We start from the raw sequence: 18,537 nt of genomic DNA, 5'->3' as shown, positions 1-18,537 counted from the left end.
GAAAGCGACGATGCAAAAACAAAATTTTAGTTAAAGTGTTTTTATTGTGCAAAAATAGTATAACATAAAAAAACTATACATATGGGGTATCATCGTAAATCGTAACGACCCATAGAATAAAGGTAAGAAGTCTTACGCCGCATGGTGAATGGCGTAAATTTAAAACACATAGAACAATGGCGGAATTGCTGTTTTTTTTTCAATTCCCCCCCAAAAAAAGTTAATAAAAGTTAATAAAAAAATTATATGCACCCCAAAGTGGTTCCATTAGAAAATACAACTAATCCCACAAATTTTTTTTCTCATACAGCTATATCGATGGAAAAATGTATAGCTCTTTAAATGCGACGATGGAAGTACGAAAAAAATAGCTTGGTCATTAAGGCCTAAAAATTGGCTGGTCACTAAGGGGTTAAGGAATTAATTAAACACGTAAACTTGGACCCAAAAATAAAGTGGTATTAAAAGGGTGAGATTCACTTTAAGTGATTAGTTCTTTTTTAGCCAGACTATATTGTTACTTACAATATAGTTTCATTCTGACTTGTATAGTTACATCTAAGTAGGTCACGTTCTTTGAAATGTCAAACTAACCACAACGTCAGTGGTTAATACTTTATTAGCACGCTGACAAATTATCAAAAGGTCACAATATAAGAGAAATCCAAGCGTGCAAGTCAAAAATATGTCATTACTGATCATGATTTAACGTAATTGCAGGAGCAGACTCAGTCTCCGAGTGATCATTGTATGCACTCAGTAGTCATTGAGAGAAATTAGTGGAGCGCTGCAGGAAAAGCTTAGCTTTCCAAATGTTGCACACAATTTAAATTCTACTAAAAAGCCAGGAGACAGCTCAAGGACCAGAAGTAATTGAATGAAGCAAGGCAGACATAAAGTCACAGAGGTACATTTGGCAGATGGATTTGCAATTTTTTTGTGACCTGCATTATGTTTTCCTCACTTGTCCAAAGTCATATGTCTCTGAGCTGTAGAACAGTGACTTCATTAGAAATATCAACAGTGCATTGCATGAGATGCCCTCTACTTCAAGCCATTTAAAGTGACATTCCATCAGAGAGTTAAGTATACCACATGGTGTGTGTGTATATATATATATATATATATATATATATATATGCATGTGTGTGTGTGTATATATATATATATATATATATATATATGTATATATACACACACACACACATATACACAGTAATGTGCAAAAGTTTTAGACAGTTGTGGAAAAATGCTGCAAAGTAAGAATAGTTTTTCTTAAACAATTAAGAAAATGCAAAGTGTATGAACAGAAGAGAAATCTAAATCAAATCAATATTTGGTGTGACCACAATTTGCCTTTAAACCAGAATCAATTCTCCTAGGTACACTTGCACACAGTTTTTGAAGAAGTTCAGCAGGGAGGTTGTTTCATACATCTTGGAGTAGTAACCAAAAATCTTCTGTAGATGTAGAACTCTTCAAATCCTTCTGTCTCTTCATGTAATCCCAGACAAACTCGTTGATGTTGAGATCAGGGCTCTGTGAAATCCATATCATCACTTCCAGGGCTCCTTGTTCTTCTTTACGCTGAAGATAGTTCTTAATTACATTGGCTGTATGTTTGGGGTCATTGTCCTGCTACAGAATAAATTTGGAGCCAATCATACGCCACCCTGGTGGTATTGCATGATTGACAAGTATCTGACTGTATCAGCATTGAGGACTCCATTAATCCTGACCTCCACCATGCTTCACTGTTGCCAGCAGACACTCATTATTGTGCCGCTCTCCAGCCCTTCGTTGAACAAACTGCTTTCTGTTACAGCCAAATATATCAAATTTTGACTCATCAGTCCAGAGCACCTGCTGCCATTTTTCTGCAACACAGTTCCTATGTTTTTGTGCATAATTGAGTCACCTGGCTTTGTCTCCATGTCGAAGGTATGGCTTTTTGGCCGCAATTCTTCCATAACGATCACTTCTGGCCGGACTTCCCCGGACAGTAGATGAGTGTACCTGGGTCCCACTGGTTTCTGCCAGTACTGAGCTGATGGCACTGCTTTTGAGTAAGCATGATGTGTCTTTGATCTGCTGCACTAAGTTTCCTTGGCCGACCACTGCATCTATCATCCTCAACGTTGCCCGTTTCTTTGTGCTTCTTCAAAAGAGCTTGAACCGCACATCTTGAATCCCCAGTCTGCTTTGAAATCTTTGTCTTGGAGAGACCTGGCTGATAATGTATAATTACCTTGTGTCTTGTTGCTGTGTAAGACTACCATGGTGACCTGTGACATTAAACTGTCTTCCACAACCTCACATTTATAGCAGAGTTTGACTGTTCCTCACCATGTTTTAAGTTTCTTACATAGCAGTTTATGTAACTGTGTTTCACCTACATATGAAAAAAGTGATCATTATCACCTGTTTGGTATAATTGGCTAATCATATTCCTGACTATAATTATACAAAATCCATGACTTTGTGCAAGTGTACCTAGAAGTATTTCAATAGTACACCCTTTTGGCATACATTTGGCCATGAATGTTTGGGCAAATGAGCACGTTGGTGTATACACAGACATTGCATTACAGTCTTGGTAAGAATTGAGCCTAAGTCTGTCTTTTATCATCTTTTGGGGATCTAATATACAAAACAAAAAAATTGGGAACTTTAAAATTAAAACAGTTGAAATCATACAATTTTTTTTGTACTTTTTGCAGAGTTTTTCCCTTTCCTTTAAAATAGTAATATATATGTATGTATATACATATAAATAAGTATATATACACTACCGTTCAAAAGTTTAGGGTCACTTAGACATTTCCTTATTTTTGAAAGAAAGCACAGTTTTTTTCAATGAAGATAACATTAAATTAATCAGAAATTCACTCTATACATTGTTAATGTGCTAAATGACTATTCTAGCTTCAAACGTCTGGTTTTTAATGCAATATCTACATAGGTGTATAGAGGCCCATTTCCAGCAACCATCACTCCAGTGTTCTAATGGTACATTGTGTTTGCTAACTGTGTTAGAAGGCTAATGGATGATTAGAAAACACTTGAAAACCCTTGTGCAATTACGTTAGCACCGCTGTAAACAGTTTTGCTGTTTAGAGGAGCTATAAAACTGACCTTCCTTTGAGCTAGTTGAGAATCTGGAGCATTACATTTGTGGGTTTGATTAAACTCTCAAAATTGCTAGAAAAAGAGAGCTTTCATGTGAAACTCGACAGTCTATTCTTGTTCTTAGAAATGAAGGCTATTCCATTTGAGAAATTGCCAAGAAACTGAAGATTTCCTACAATGGAGTGTACTACTCCCTTCAGAGGACAGCACACACAGGCTCTAACCAGAGTATAAAGAGAAGTGGGAGGCCCCACTGCACAACTGAGCAACAAGACAAGTACATTAGAGTCTCTAGTTTGAGAAATAGACGCCTCACAGGTCCTCATCTGGCAGCTTCATTAAATAGTACCCGCAAAACGCCAGTGTCAACGTCTACAGTGAAGAGGCGACTCCAGGATGCCGGCCTTCAGGGTCAGAGTGGCAAAGAAAAAGCCATATCTGAGACTGGCTAATAAAGGGAAAAGATTAATATGGGCAAAAGCACACAGACATTGGACAGAGGAAGATTGGAAAAAAGTGTTATGGACAGATGAATCGAAGTTTGAGGTGTTTGGAACACACAGAAGAACATTTGTGAGACGCAGAACAACTGAAAAGATGCTGGAAGAGTGCCTGACGCTATCTGTGAAGCATGGTGGAGGTAATGTGATGGTCTGGGGTTGCTTTGGTGCTGGTAAAGGGGGTGATTTGTACAAGGTAAAAGGGATTTTGAATAAGGAAGGCTATCACTCCATTTTGCAATGCCATGCCATACCCTGTGGACAGCGCTTGATTGGAGCCAATTTCATCCTACAACAGGAAAATGACCCAAAGCACACCTCCAAATTATGCAAGAACTCTTTAGGGAAGAAGCAGGCAGCTGGTATTCTATCTGTAATGGAATGGCCTGCACAGTCACAAGATCTCAACCCCATAGAGCTGTTGTGGGAGCAGCTTGACCGTATGGTACGCAAGAAGTGCCCATCAAGCCAATCTAACTTGTGGGAGGGCCTTCTGGAAGCATGGGGTGAAATTTCTCTCGATTACCTCAGCGAATTAACAGCTAGAATGCCAAAAGTCTGCAATGCTGTAATTGCTGCAAATGGAGCATTCTTTGATGAAAGCAAAGTTTGAAGGAGAAAATTATTATTTTAAATAAAAATCATTATTTCTAACCTTGTCAATGTCTTGACTATATTTTCTAGTCATTTTGCAACTCATTTGATAAATATAAGTGAGTTTTCATGGAAAACACAAAATTGTCTGGGTGACCCCAAACTTTTGAACGGTAGTGTATATATATATATATATATATATATATATATATATATATATATACAATCCAAAGGCAGATGAACACAGCACTCCAACATACCTATATATTAGGCCATGTGCTCGTTACTAGAGGATGAATATGTTCCCCAACTTGAATGTAGAAAAACCATAGGACAGAGTAACGGCACCAGGACTTCAGAGTAGATAAAATAGGGTGGATTTATTCATAAAGGATCAAAACACTCTGGTTGTTAAGAGGCTTATAACAATAATCCTAATGCTGTTGCACCAAAAGTGTGGTGACTAGAATATAGAGGGTGAAAAGACACGTAGGCTTTCATAATGATAATTGGAAATGTAAGGATGTAAAAAAATAAATCAGAAAGATAGCACATATAAATCTGACTATAAACATTTCTGATTCATTCATATTAAAGGTTTCCATCTTAAATTGACCACATTATATTATGTCGTCTTCCACTTCCCATTATCTTATTTATTTTTTATGATTGTCTCTGAATATCCTAAAGAAAAAGTTTACTTTTGTTTTTGTTTTATGGAACTGCATTTTCAGCAACACCGTATAATAATTCTAAAGTTTAAATTGCTTACTGTACAAGTAGAAGAAAATCCAATATTAACCCCTTAATACTGAAGGTATTTTAAACCTTAATGACAAAGCAATTTTTAAAATTTTTCCATCACATTTAATAACCCATTAGTGACCGCCAATACACCTTTTCACGGCGGCCACTAATGGACTTTATTCTGATGCAATAGTCTTTTCACGGCGCTGCATCAGAATAAATAAACAGGGGGCATCCCTGCTCGAACAGGTGAGATCGATATAAGTATCAATCTCACCCGTTTAACCCCTCAGATGCGGTGCTCAATAGCGAGCGACGCATCTGAGTGGTTTTGGAGAGAGGGAGGGAGCTCCCTCTCATCGCACCGGCACCCGGCAATATGATGGCCGAGTGTCTGTGTCTCCGATGGCAGCCGGGGGCCTAATAAAGGCCCCTAGGTCTGCCTGTAGTGAATGCCTGCTAGGTCATGCCGGAGGCATGGCCTAGCAGATGCCTGTCCGTTTTAAACGGACAGGCAGTAAAACACTGCAATACAAAAATATTGCAGTGTATTATAAAAGCGATCAGAGAATTGCATATTAAATTCCCCTAGTGGGACTAGTAAAAAAGTAAAAAAAAGTTTAATAAAGTTAATAAAAATAAATAAAAAATAAAATAAAAAACCCACTTTTTTCCCTTACAAACTGCTTTACTATTAAAAAAACAAAAGAAAGTAAAAAAGTTACACATATTCGGTATTGCTACGTCCGTAACGACCCCGACTATAAAGGTATTCCATTATTTAACCCGCAAGGTGAACGCCGTAAAAAATTAAATAAAAAAGCTATGGAAAAATTGCTGTTTTCTGTGAATCCTGACTTAAAAAAAAATTGATAAAAAGTGATCAAAAAGTCGCATCTACTCCTAAGGGCATGACCACACATGGCGGAATTCCTCCGCAACTGTCCGCATCAATGCCGCACCTAATCCGGGTTGCGGATTACGGCTGCGGATCTGCACAAAATGTGCAGAAAATTGATGCGGACTAGCTGCTGCGGACTGCGGGAAAAGTGCTTCCCTTCTCCCTATCAGTGCAGGATAGAGAGAAGGGACAGCACTTTCCCTAGTGATAGTAAAAGAAATTCATACTTACCGCCCGTTGTCTTTATGACGCGTCCCTCCTTCGGCATCCAGCCCGACCTCCCTGGATGACGCGCCAGTCCATGTGACCGCTCCAGCCTGTGCTTGGCCTGTGATTGGCTGCAGCCGTCACTTACACTGAAACGTCATCCTGGGAGGCCGGACTGGAGACAGAAACAGGGAGTTCTCGGTAAGTACGAACTTCATTTTTTTTTACAGATACATGTATATTGGGATCGGTAGTCACTGTCCCGGGTGCAGAAACAGTTACTGCCGATCGCTTAACTCTTTCAGCACCCTGGACAGTGACTATTTACTGACGTCTCCTAGCAACGCTCCCGTCATTACGGGAGCCCCATTGACTTCCTCAGTCTGGCTGTAGACCTAGAAATACATAGGTCCAGCCAGAATGAAGAAATGTCAAGTTAAAAAAGCAAGACGCATCCGCAGCACACATGACATGTGCATGACAGCTGCGGACTTCATTGCGGAACTTAGAATCTCCATTGAAGTCAATGGAGAAATTCCGCCATGAGTCCGCCACTGCTCCGCAACAGACAGAGCATGCTGCGGACACCAAATTCCGCTCCGCAGCCTATGCTCCGCAGCGGAATTGTACGCATCGTGTAAACGAACACTGCTAAATTAAAGTGAAAGTCAATGGAGAAACGGCTCCGCTGCGGAATAACGCTGCGGAGTGTCCGCAGCGGAATTTAAGTGAAATTCCGCCATGTGTGAACCCGCCCTAAATGGTATTAATAAAAACTACAAATCTTCCCGCAAAACAAAAGCCTTCATACAACTGCATCGGCGGAACAATAAAAGAGTTATGACTCTTCAAATATACAGACACAAAAACAAATAATTTTGGAAAAAAAATGTTTTTACTATGTAAAAGTAGTAAAACATACAAATTTGGTATCGTTGCAATCGTAACAACCCGCTGAATAAAGTTATTGTGTTATTTATACCACATGGTAAATGGCATAGATTTAGGATGCAAAAAATAGTGGCAAAATTTCAGTTTTTTTTCAATCCCCCCCCAAAAAAAGTTAATAAAAGTTAATCAATAAATAATATGTATCTCAAAAAAGGGTCTAATAGGTTGCCTGTCAGTGTAACACATTCACAGTCAGGGCACATTCACACGTGGCAGAATTGCTGTGAAATTCCGCTGTGGACAGTCCGCAGTGGAATTCTCCAGCGGCCATTTTTTACATTTGTTTCAATACATTTTTAGGAAAGTTAGTTCTGACGTTGCGGAAAACTCCGCTGCGAACCATAGGCTGCGGTGCGGAATTTTCAGTCCGTAGTATGTTGCGGAGAAGAAGCGGAATTTCACTGCGGATTTCAGACTTTGCAATGCAAAAACTGAAATCTGTGGCAAGTCCGCTGTGTTTTCTGCAATGTCTGAATTACCTGTAAAATATGCAAATGTTGGTGCAGATTCGTTGCGTAATTTCCCCAAATCTGCACCAACATTTGCCGTGGAAAAATTCTGCCACGCCTGAACGTGCCCTTATAATACACTAAAATACAGAAATATGCAACTTTTTCAAATGTATGCCCCAATTTAACTGTGCCCCTTATTACACCACCACTGATAATTGGACATTCATTTACTTTTCTATGCCAGTTTTCTGGCATAGAAAAGTTGCAAAAGGCCTATAAGCTGTGACTTTAGGGGGGTTTGCGCCCCTCTCACCACTGTTTTTAAATAAGCGGGGCTAAGCGGAAGGAGTTGTGGCTACTTGCGGCCCACAGTATTTACTATCATTTACGCCAGAAACTCCTGACTGGTGTAGATTTTATTCAGTGGCGGACAGACAGCCGGCGATGCAACAAAGTTATTAAAATGCGTGCACCTCTTAATAACTTTGTCTCAGCTTACTCCTGCTTGTTTCTTATTTAGACTGGGGTATGAAACTCCTGTCTTAATAAATCTCCTCCTATGTTCTCAGCTTGACGCTAAGAACTATCAATGAAACTTTATTTTCCTTGGCCTTTCACTACTTGTTACTACACTAAACTGAATTTACATGTAAGTAGTCAATCTGCAGCCAACTGAGAGGCACTCACATGTAGCTGTCTCTTTGATATGCCATTGAAAATCGGTTGGGCAGAAGAAATTTATGATCAACTGATGTGTTGAGTCTTGGACACTACTATGACTTCAGACTACTTTGGAGGCATAGGCTTGAGGAATCATACTGTGGCCTTCATGGGTGTATAGCATTCAATTTGCCCTTTAAGAGGCATTATTGGTGGAAAGTTAGTGACAAACTTTTTAGAGTGTAGATATCGCAACTTATAGCAGATGTTTCAGAAGTTCCAAGTAGTTCATATATAAGGAGTATTACCAAATACCATTGTTACATTATCATTTGTTGTGTGTTTTTTTGTGTTGTTGCTGTGTGTTTTTTCCATTTAACAATTTTAGCTGTTAACTGCATTTGTGTTTTGTGTTTATGGCAAGAAATAATATATACTTGATGTAAAATTTTTATTTCTTGTTATGGAGTTTGCAAGCATTTTTTTGTCTATCTCCCTCTTGGATCCACATCATTTCCTGTCATGTCACTTCCAGCATATCTCCGGAAAACACCAGGGAAATTGGCATCAGCAGGGTGAATGTTCCTTAGTCTGCTTCATGCGTCCTTCCATAAAGTGTCTCATCAAATCCAGGACCTTCTCAGAGGAAATTGCTCCAAATGGCTCTAAGAAGGAGAGTAGCCTACACCCCATCTGTGTTTGTTGTATAGTTGTATAGTTATTGTAAATGTCAACATAAAGAGTTGTTCTGATATTTATTCTGGCATGTGGTCTCCTCATATCCAGTTAATTTAACAGAAAAATAAAGGAAAGCATCCAGAACTAAGTTACTCTAATAATATAACTTCTACTAATGGTGTCATTAGCTGCATGCCCTATTCCGTTCTTTCTTGTTTAGTATGTATTTGTAACAGGTCATTGTTAATCATAACTCTTTCATTACATACCATCATGTCGATTAGAATACTACATAATGTTTCCTTGTCCAAATCTGTAGTACTCCATTAAATATATATATATATGTTTTCTTCCAGTGTCACACCTGTCCATGGTTTGTGTCTGGTATTGCAGTTCAGGTCCATTGCAGTGAGTGGGGATGAGCTGCAGTACCACACACAACCTGTGGGCAGGTGTGACACTAGTTTCAGATGAAAACAGACATATTTTTCTAATCCTCTACAGCCCCTTTGAATAAGTAGGTGCACTAGCACACCTCACTCTGGAATTCCACAGATAATCATTGCAATGTCATGGCTAAGGACTCCCAACTGTGTACATTATGAAATTAGAGAGCTGCGTTTCATATTGGTGCCTTAAATTTTACACTACATAATATTTTAATTGGACTTGACCAGTCTCTGCTTTCTTTATCTTTCTTTTAATGCCTTTTCCCATTTATTGTCTTGTCACTCTATTTGCTATACAGTAGCTTTAAAGCGACCCTTCAGTCTTAGGACAAAATTATAAATGTGATGGTGTATATTGAGTATTATTACCTGGTGCCCTACAGTTGCATCCCTATGCGGTGGATCGGCTATTTTAGGGTCCCCTCTGTGTTGTCTCAAAATGGCCACAGCGCTTCTCAAACTGAGTCTAAGACACTCCCTCTGTTCACAGATTAGGCAGAACTGCTCATGTGAGCAGCTCTGGCCAATCTGAGAACAGTGGGAGTGTCTGATACTCGGAGTCTAAGAAGTGCTGCAGCTATTTTGGAACAGCATGGATGGGACCCTAAAACGGCAGATCGGCGGAAAAAGGGGCACAACTGGAGGGCATCAGATATTATTACTCCATATATAGCATCATATTTAAAATGTTGTCCCGGGACCGGAGGGTCACTTTTATGGTTTATTCAGTATTAGAAAACACATGTCTGTTTCCAGAAGCAGTTCCACACTTGTCCACAGTCTGTGTTTGGAATTAAAGCTTGCCCTTGTTTACTTGAAGGGCTGAACTAAATATCAGTCTCTGTTTGTCTGTCCTGTTAAAAAAAATGGATCCTGATGGAAGTAGCATTGAAAACGTATGGATCCGTTAACTGATCCGATTGGCATTCTCATAGCGGCGTATCTCTGTTCTCCTGGCTGGTGTTTGGGCAGCCGGCCTCTTGTGATGACGTTTCATCACTTGTGACCGTTGCAGCCAATCACTGCTGCTGCGGTCTCGTCTGGCAAAACATTGGCTGCCGGCAGCCCAAAGACCAGCCATGAGAGCAGGAAATCGTCCCTACAGGAGTGCCAAGGGAGATGAGTACATATATTCTGTCAGTTGAATTTCGCATTGGTAAATTTGCCCTAAAATCTGCATCAAAATAAGCATGATTTGGTGCTGACTTTCGGCTGGAATTAACTGCGGAATCTGGGTCGGATTTTCTGTGGAATTTGCCACAGCAAATCCGACCAGTGTGAATATTCCCTTATATTTTCATAAAAGAAACATTTAATCAAGCTTAGAATTGGGACAAGGTAAACCAAGTGGTAGACAAAGAATAATCAAGTTCAAATTCTTCAGTTACTCAGTCAATCCCCAAACTAAATTGAGTTGAACTTTGGATAAACTAAATCAGTGTTTTCACATCAAGGGCAATTCTATTACTGCTGTACTTGATGACTTACCAATGATCTGATAAAGACAAATACATAAGTCATTACAAATCACCAAGTCAGTCAAATATGATTAATATATTCCATTATTTCAATTCTATGAGAAATGGTGTATTATATTTAAAGGGGTATTCTGGTTAGACTTGCTGATCGGTGTGTGTTCAATAGCCAGGTCCACCATCGATCATGAAACCGGGGGTCCTGTACCCCCCGCTTGAACAGAGCGGCAGGTCAATCATGTGCACTGCGGCTCCATTCATTCTCTATGGGAGCCCCGGAAATAGCCGAACGCTGTACTCGGCTATCTCCGGCGCTCCCATAGAGAATGGAGTAACAATGCGCATGATCGATATGCCGCTCCATTCAAACGGGGGGTACGGGACCCCCGTTCTCATGATTGGTAGGGGTCCCAGCTGTCGGACACCCACCGATCAGCAAGTTACCCCCTATCCTACGGATTGGGGGTAACTTGTTCTTACCAGAATACCCCTTTAAGCTTATATTTGGCTGACTAGTAGAATAAATCTTTTTGATCACTAAGATCTAACCTGGCAAGCTGAAACCTTATATATGTACAGTGAAGGAAATAAGTATTTGATCCCTTGCTGATTTTGCCCACTGTCAAAGTCATGAACAGTCTAGAATTTTTAGGCTAGGTTAATTTTACCAGTGAGAGATAGATTATATATAAAAAAAACAATATAAAATGACATCTTCAAAATTATATATATTTATTTGCATTGTGCACAGAGAAATAAGTATTTGATCCCCTACCAACTATTAAGAGTTCAGCCTCCTCCAGACCAGTTACACGCTCCAAATCAACTTGGTGCCTGCATTAAAGACAGCTGTCTTAAATGGTCACCTGTATAAAAGACTCCTGTCCACAGACTCAATTAATCAGTCTGACTCATACCTCTACAACATGGGCAAGACCAAAGAGCTTTCTAAGGATGTCAGGGACAAGATCATAGACCTGCACAAGGCTGGAATGGGCTACAAAACCATAAGTAAGATGCTGGGTGAGAAGGAGACAACTGTTGGTGCAATAGTAAGAAAATGGAAGACATACTAAATGACTGTCAATCGACATCGATCTGGGGCTCCATGCAAAATCTCACCTCGTGGGGTATCCTTGATCCTGAGGAAGGTGAGAGCTCAGCCGAAAACTAGATGGGGGGAACTTGTTAATGATCTAAAAGCAGCTGGGACCACAGTCACCAAGAAAACCATTGGTAACACATTACGCCGTAATGGATTAAAATCCTGCAGTGCCCGCAAGGTCCCCCTGCTCAAGAAGGCACATGTACAGGCCCGTCTGAAGTTTGCAAATGAACATCTGGATGATTCTGAGAGTGATTGGGAGAAGGTGCTGTGGTCAGATGAGACTAAAATTTAGCTCTTTGGCATTAACTCAACTCACCGTGTTTGGAGGAAGAGAAATTCTGCCTATGACCCAAAGAACACCGTCCCCACTGTCAAGCATGGAGGTGGAAACATGTTTTGGGGGTGTTTCTCTGCTTAGGGCACAGGACTACTTCACCGCATTAATGGGAGAATGGATGGAGCCATGTACCGTCAAATCCAGAGTGACAACCTCCTTCCCTCCACCAGGACATTAAAAATGGCTCGTGGCTGGGTCTTACAGCACGACAATGACCCGAAACATACAGCCAAGGCAACAAAGGAGTGGCTCAAAAAGAAGCACATTAAGGTCATGGAGTGGCCTAGCCAGTCTCCAGACCTTAATCCCATCGAAAACTTATGGAGGGAGCTGAAGATCCGAGTTGCCAAGTGACAGCCTCGAAATCTTAATGATTTACAGATGATCTGCAAAGAGGAGTGGGCCAAAATTCCATCTAACATGTGTGCAAACCTCATCATCAACTACAAAAAAACGTCTGACTGCTGTGCTTGCCAACAAGGGTTTTGCCACCAAGTATTAAGTCTTGTTTGGCAAAGGGATCAAATACTTATTTCTCTGTGCACAATGCAAATAAATATATATAATTTTGACTATGTGATTTTCTGTGTTTTTTTTTATATAATCTATCTCTCACTGGTAAAATTAAGCTAGCCTAAAAATTCTAGACTGTTCATGTCTTTGACAGTGGGCAAACTTACAAAATCAGCAAGGGATCAAATACTTATTTCCTTCACTGTATACCTTATGTGGAAATACAAAGAAGCTTACCCTGATTTCTTAGAAGTTATTTGCCTACTCCAGAAACATAAGTCAGTGATTTATTTTTGTCCTAGACGTAGTTTAATTAATGTACGGCATATCTAGTCATATTCCTGGATTATTAACTGGTTTATATGCAGCTTTTCTGCAGTAATCCACTTTATTTTATGAATAATCTTTTTCCCGTATTTGCTTTTCCCACAATTCTGTTTTTGTTATCTTGTATCTTTTTAGGGCATGTAGTTATGTCAAGGCCTTAAAGGGAAACTGTTACCAGCATTTCGCCTATTAAACCAGCAATGCCTGGTGGAAGTAGGTGAAAAATCATTTTTATGTAACCTACAATTATATTCTAAGTAGGCTATGTACTTTAGTTTTCTATTTTTAGTGTTCCAGTGCTGTATGCTAATGAGCATAAAGTAGTCATATCTTCATTTGAAAAGAGTCATCTCTTCATTCCTTAAGCCTTTCCGAGTTTACCCCGCCTCTTACTTTTGATTGAGAGCTCCTCACTTCCCCCCAGCACACACTAAATTCCACATTTGCTAATCAATTTTTTGTTCTGGCGCCTGCGCACAACGGGACTCCATATCCAGCACATGCGCAGTAACTCGATTTGAGACCTGGACGAAGCAGGGAAGGGTGTCGGACCAATCAGATAAGATTTTGACATTCTGGGCGGGCCAGTTTTCGGCGGTGGGCGGGCATAACGAGAGGGATGAACGAGACTGCCAGTTTATTACCATAAAAGGCACAACATGTTTGTAGACCGTTATTTATGGTCAGAGGAGGAATTTAGGAGAGGGGATAACAGCAACAAACTTTTGACAGCAGCGGCGAGCAGGAGATGAGTAGAGTTCAATAGGTGAAATGCTGGTGACAAGTTCCCCTTTAGTAGAATTTCTTAAGTAGCTGTTTTCTATAACAGTAAGGCCCCATGCACACGACCGTAAAAAACCTCAGTTTTTGCGGACCACGATTGCGGTCCGCAAAAACGGAGCCATTCACTTTCATTGAACACTGACACCTTTCCATAGCACTATGGAAGGGTGTCCGTGCCGTGGAAATGTTCCGGGAATTATGGAACATGTCCGTTCTTTTGCATTTTGCGGCCCGTGCTCCCATACTTTGTATGGGAGCACGGCCCGAAAATGCGGCTGTCAGTCGGCGGCCGGCCATGCCGGCAATCGCCGTAATTGCGGGCACAGTCGTGTGCATGGGGTCTAAGGCCCCATACATACGACCGGAAAAAAACTCAGTTTTTGCAGACCGCAATTGCGGTCCGCAAAAACGGACCCATTCACTTCCATTGAACGCGGACACATTTCCGTATCGCTGCGGATGGGTGTCCGCGCTGTGTAAATGTTCAAAAAATTATGGAACATGTCCATTCTTTTGCATTTTGCGGGCCGTGCTCCCATACTTTGTATGGGAGCATGTCCCGAAAATGCGGGTGGCAGTCAGCAGCCGGCCATACCCGCAATCGCGGGCACGGCCGTGTGCATGGTGCCTAAGGCCCCATGCACACGACCGTAAAAATTGCGGTCCGCAAAAACGGACATATTCACTTTCATTGAACGCGGATACCTTTCCGTTTCTCTACGGATGAGTGTCCGTGCCACAGAACTGTGCCGGGAATTATAGAGCATGTCTGTTCTTGGTCCACAATTGCGACACGGACTCCTCTATAGAAGTCCATAGGGGAAGCCAAAATTGCGGATGGCTTCGGAGGTGCATCCGCAAATACGGATTGCCATCCGCAAATACAGAAGTGTTACTAAGCAACACAAAGGGGATTTCCCATCAACCAGGCATCTTTTTTTGCGGATCCGTATATACGGATGCAATACGAAGGAACTACGGACCGTATTTGCGGATACCATTCAGCAGAAATGGGTACGTTGCTGATGATTTGCTGATGACTATAAAGCAATATGGAACCGTATTTATGGTCCGTATTTGCGGATACGGTCGTGTGCATGAGGCCTTATTATAAACTTATTTTTTCCTATTATGCTTCGTATGTTATTAATAGACTCTATTAAAACCATTTAAAGTACTGATTAATAATGATATTATACTTTTTGGATTGCATCAGTTAGCAAACTGTTGACTCACTAGATCGATATATTGTATTATTATGCCATATTATACATATATTTGCCTTAAGAGCCACATGTCCATTGTATATGATACTTATTATATTTACTTAAATAAAATCTTAAGTGTCTACCTGGCTGTCTGTCATAATTTATGTATATAATTTTTTCCCTAACTTTTATACCTTAGCTTTCTACATTTAAATGTCATATTCATTTCACACATGTGGTTGTGGGAGTTGCATAAATCTCCTAACATTGCAGTAAAGACTGACACATAACACAAGACATGTGTGTATGAAAACCATCTTGCACTGCGCTGTTATGTGCAATTACACAATATCAAGTTTTAAATGGATTGTCTCATGAAGACAACCCCTGTGTATATGCCCTATTAGGACATATGTACGTCATAGAGGGGGTCCACAACTTGGGACCTGTCCACTAATAGAGAAAGGAGTTGCTAACTAATAGATGATTCTTCTCTAGCGAAACTGGCCTGCCATGCATTACAAAGGCGGCTATTCATTTGAATGGCTGGATTTCGAGATGAGCAAATCAATTTTACAGGAATCTAATCTGGTCCGAGTTTTAGACTTGGCTAAATTTATGGCCAGCAGCATCTTCCTTCTATGATAACAGCTGATCACCTGGGTTTCCATGAGGTGAACATGTGACGATCAACTGATCACCAGTGATGCCGAAGGTTGTCATGGCAACCTGGGAGCCTAATGAAGGCCCCCAGGTCTGCTATCTTTGTGCTCATATTAAGCCCGGCCTAGAATCAGGGCGGTTTTCCTCCGCAGCTGTCCGCATCAATGCCGCACAGAATCTGCGTTGCAGATTCTGCGGCGGATCTGCCCAAAATGTGCAGTAAATTGATGCGGACTAGCTGCTGCGTACTGCGGTAAAAGTGCTTCCCTTCTCTCTATCAGTGCAGGATAGAGAGAGGGACAGCACTTTCCCTAGTGAAAGTAAAAGAATTTCATACTTACCGGCCGGTGACGCGACCCTCTTTCGGCATCCAGCCCGACCTCCCTGGATGACGCGGCAGTCCATGTGACCGCTGCAGCCTGTGATTGGCTGCAGCCGTCACTTAGACTGAAACGTCATCCTGGGAAGCCGGACTGGAGACAGAAGCAGGGAGTTCTCGGTAAGTATGAACTTCTATTTTTTTGACAGGTTGCTGTATATTGGGATCGGTAGTCACTGTCCAGGGTGCAGAAACAGTTACTGCCGATCGCTTAACTCTTTCAGCACCCTGGACAGTGACTATTTACTGACGTCTCCTAGCAACGCTCCCGTAATTACGGGAGCCCCATTGACTTCCTCAGTCTGGCTGTAGACCTAGAAATACATAGGTCCAGCCAGAATGAAGAAATGTCATGTCAAAAAAGCAAGACGCATCCGCAGCACACATAACATGTGCATGACATCTGCGGACTTCATTGCGGAATTTAGAATCTCCATTGAAGTCAATGGAGAACTTCCGCAATGAGTCCGCAACCAGTCCGCCACTGGTCCATTGTATGCTGCGGACACCAAATTCCGCACCGCAGCCTATGCTCTGCAGCGGAATTTTCAGCCACGTTTAAACGAAGCCTACTAAAAAGAAGTGGAAGGCAATGGAGAAACGGCTCCGCTGCGGATTAACGCTGCGGAGTGTCCGCAGCGGAATTCAAGAGCAATTCCGCCACGTGGGGCTTTGCCCTAACAGTATACTGCAATACATATAACATTATTTAAACCGCACGGTGAATGCGATAAAAAAATTGAATACCACAATCGCTCTTTTTTTGGTCACCTCATCTCCTACAAAATATGGAAAGAAGTGATCAAAAAGTATTATGTCCCCCGAAATGGTACCAATAAAAACTTCAGCTCGCCCCCCAAAAAATACTCACTCAACATACCGAAAAATAAAAAAGTTATGATTTTCAGAAAATAGCGACACTAAACAAATTTTATTTTTAACAATTAGTTTTTTCCTTGTAAAAGTAGTAAAGCATGATAACAAATTATATAAATTTGGTATCGGTGTAATCGTATTGACCCGCAGATTACTGTTAATATTTTACTGAACTGTGAACTCCGTAAAAATTAAACCCAAGAAAACAATGGAGGAATCCCTGTTTTTTTCCCATTCAATCCCACAAAAAATGTTTCTTCAGTTTCCCAGTACATTATATGGTTTACTAAATCGAGCTATTAAAAACTACAGTACAACTCGTCCCGCAAAAAAACAAGCCATCACATGGCTTTATCGATGGAAAAATAAAACAGTTATGAGTTTTGGAAGGTGGGGAGGAAAAAGTGAAAATGAAAAATGGCTGCAGAGGGAAGGGGTTAAAGAAGAGATTTACTAATGACTAAAATGCTAGATTTAAGGTGGAAATTATATTTTCTAAGGACTGTGCTAGGACTTTAAAAAAGGGAGGTTTGGGTCCAAATGTGAGATACCTGGTTGGCTTGATGTTCTGCTGAGTAAACTCAAGTAAATATAAATCGAAATTTGCCTCATCCTTATTTTTACTGTGAATAACTTATTTTATAAAGACGTACCTGTTGAGACTAAGCTGTATGTAAAAAATAAGCAAGAGGAACAGGACAGAATTATGTATAAGAGATGGAAGTATTTTCTTAAGAAATAAGTAGAAGGGTTCAGAATAAAAAGAAGCAGAAGGTGATGTAAAGGATGTGGAAATAAATATATTTAAAGGTAGCAGGGAGGTGACCGGTTTTATATCTGTTCACGGACGCAATTTAATTTCCTTTCTATCTATAAGGCTGGATTCATATGTGGCATATTTCTATTTCACATGTAAATCCAAGCCGCAAAATCCACATGTTTTACATTCAGATTTTAATGCGGATTCCGATGCAAATGTTTGCGCGGATTGCTGCACATTTCAAAGGTATTAAATGCAAAAGGTGAAGTCCACCACAGTTTTACAGCAAATACATATCTGAGGATTTTGCGGCAGATTTGTGTGCCATGTGTGAATCGACCCTAATTGTGATGTTAATCCTTGTTAGTTAAATGAGTTAAAATATGAACGTTTTTCCCAAAAAAAGGTCTGCCTTAAGTTCATGGTGGGTAGGGCAAATTGTAGCATTTCTCCATGTACGTGTCGAACACAGTACCCTTGCAAACTGTGTGATTTTTGCCCTAGTACTCATTATTTTTGGACTTTATGTTATCTGCTATCAGAGCATAGAAAATTATTCTTTACATCCAGAGGCTTAAAATCCATACTTCTCACAAAACAACAATTTCTCACAACTGAGAGTTTGCAACAATTATTTCCAGTCTGGGCAATCCTCTATGAGCTAAACACATCAGCATGATAAATGTTTCCTGCACTGATAGTTTGTTACAATGTATCAATGTAGTTAAAATTGTATCAGAATGGCGTTCAGACTGACCGTTCCCAGAGAAGTATTAGGTATCTACAGGTTTTTAGGCTTTAGATGTAAACACAAATGTTTCTGTTCACTAACAGCAAACA

This window comes from Rhinoderma darwinii, chromosome 4 (genome assembly GCF_050947455.1).
Source record: "Rhinoderma darwinii isolate aRhiDar2 chromosome 4, aRhiDar2.hap1, whole genome shotgun sequence".
In the NCBI taxonomy this organism is placed as follows: domain Eukaryota; kingdom Metazoa; phylum Chordata; class Amphibia; order Anura; family Rhinodermatidae; genus Rhinoderma; species Rhinoderma darwinii.
This window is presented reverse-complemented; position numbering follows the sequence as displayed.